Genomic DNA, 2,535 nt, shown 5'->3' on the forward strand with positions numbered 1-2,535 from the left:
ACATTAATGTTTGAGAAGTGCTAGTCTAGACCAACATGAATGGTTATTTAAACAGTTGATAGAAAAAAGAGATGGTTAAATAAAGGAGGAAATACTATCTGATAAAAGCACTTTTGTCCAAAGATTTGTTGGTGTTGATAAACTTGCTCCTATCCACTTAACCCAGGTTTGAAGTAAAAACTTGATAGGCCCATTCTGAAATGACGTTTACCAGCTCCAGCGTCCTCATGGTTGACTGAGCTCCCACAAATGGTTGCTGACTTTGTTTGTGTCCCCAGGTGAGCAGAAATGAGTGAACAAGCAGAAAAAAGCAGTTCCGTGCGAGAGAGACCTGCACGTCCAAGTTCTCCTGAGAAACCAAGTGAGATGGAACTGAAGCAGATGAAACGGGTGGAGCAGCAGTTAAAACGGTTGTCATTTCAAAATTCCGGGCCTCAGGCAGCCAACTTTAACCCTAAATTAAGGCAGCTGATGAAGGAAGGGCAAATGGCAAGCAAGAATGAGTTTGTTCCTGTAAAACGCAAAGTCAACAAGTATGACCAAAAGGGCAGGCTCACCTTCAATCAGGCTGACCTGTGTGACTGCCTTGATGAAGACTGCCAGGGTTGCTTCTACCCGTGCCCCAAGTGTAACTCCACCAAGTGCGGGCCCACTTGCCGCTGCAACCGCCGCTGGGTCTACCACACCATAGTCGATGAGAATGGGGAGGTCATCAGCAAGATGCCATTCGACCTCTCTGACTAGGAGCAGCCCTCCAGGCTGATCCATTTTCTCTGCTTTGCAGTTATACCAGCCTCTGTCTCCTGGGTGAATTTTAGGACTGGGGGAAAAAAAGTTTTACAAATATAGTTTAGACTAGTTAGTGTTCTCTGAAGCCATAGAACCCTGTGTAATGCACTGTCTTTCTCTAACCTTCCTGCTGTGATGACTCAGATTCCTCCCCTGGTAACCAGCAACTGAATTCCTACTCTGCTCTCGGGTTAAAAATCCCTTTCCTCTTTGCTGGTACCTTAGGAGATGGAGTTCTAGAATTCTGTAGATGAGAGCTTGTCTTGACATAGAACATATGTTTATAATAGCTAGTAACTGTTAGGATCTTACACATCATCAAGTCTAAATCAGAATTGCTATTTGGATTGACTTGCACTGCATACTCATAGTCTCATGGTTTTAGTGTTACTGTTTTAACAATGAAATTTAAAAAAAAAAAACCTTTAATAGGGCCCATGGCCACGTGGCCCAACATATGAGCACAAAAGCAGAGATTCAATTTAAGTGATATCCAAAATGCCAACTGGAAGCAGACTTCAAAGGACAAATTTTAATCTAATTGTTACCTAGAAATGATTTAAAAGCAGTTTTTTAGTGGCTAAGGTTACCAGCCACACAGAACTGGCCAAAGTTGTACAAAATTCCTAAGCCTAAGTTGCATTTGGTCTTAGAGGTATAGGATTTAAGGAAATTCAGCTAGAGTTTCTGCTGACCTCAGTGAAGATACCATCTCAGAAGACTGATGTGAAACATCTGGGCCAGGTTTGGCAGCTATTGTGCAAAACTGTTTCTAGGGAAAATCTCTATGAAACTGTTCACACCCACAGCGTCATCGGGAAAGTTTCTCTTCAGTCATCTTTGATACCAAGTTTTATTCAAATGATCTATCTGTAAGGAGAAAATTGCTTTTTCCACTTTTCCATGTTTATGTCTCATGAACATTTAATTGCTTCTTCTGAAGCTTTGGATTCGGCACAAAGAGACTTTCCACTGAACACAGTTGTGTAGGCACTGGCTGAGGCTGCAGAAATAATGGGCTAAAAATAGACAGAAGGCCCCTTTCTCTATCCCACCAAATGGCTATGTATGTTTACCCACTAGAAAATATTTACCTGAGACCACTTTTGCCTCTGACTAACTCACTCAAAATCTCTGTGTGGCAAATTCATTAATAAAAAGCATTTAATTTTCCTCACTTTGATTTTTTTGTGTGTGAGAATGTGTGTGTGTTTTAGACCCAAGAGAGAAAGAAAAACTTTTTTCCCCCTTCCCTGAAGCAAATCCGTGTTTTGTTCTTGGGCAAACACCAATCACTTTCCATCAGAAATTCCTGATAGTGATATTAGGTTGGTGCAAAAGTTTTGCCTCATCCGCCATATTCACCTGACCTCTTGCCCACCACTTCTTCAAGCATCCTGACAACTTTTTGTGAGGGAAAGTCTTCCACAACCAGCAGGAGGCAGAAAATGCTTTCCAAGAATTTAATCAAATCCTGAAGCACAGATTTTTTTAAATTATTCATTTATTTTTAAAATTTATTTTTTAATTGAACGATAATTGCTTTACAGAATTTGTTGTTTTCTGTCAAACCTCAACATGAATCAGGCATAAGTATACATATGTCCCCTCCCTCTTGAACCTCCCTCTCATCTCCCTCCCCATCCCAACCCTCTGGGTTGGTACAGAGACCCTGTTTGAGATCCCTGAGATATACAGCAAATTCCCTTTGGCTATCTATTTTACATATGTTAATGTAAGTTTCCA

The 2,535-nt window shown here is 41.0% G+C and overlaps 1 pseudogene; it reads left to right on the top strand.

Moving 5' to 3' along the window:
• Window positions 1-288: 288 nt before the first annotated feature.
• Window positions 289-744, top strand: LOC138072017 (ARL14 effector protein-like pseudogene; annotated as a pseudogene).
• The last annotated feature ends 1,791 nt before the right edge of the window (window positions 745-2,535 follow it).

Source organism: Capricornis sumatraensis, chromosome X (assembly GCF_032405125.1).
Source record: "Capricornis sumatraensis isolate serow.1 chromosome X, serow.2, whole genome shotgun sequence".
Lineage (NCBI taxonomy): Eukaryota > Metazoa > Chordata > Mammalia > Artiodactyla > Bovidae > Capricornis > Capricornis sumatraensis.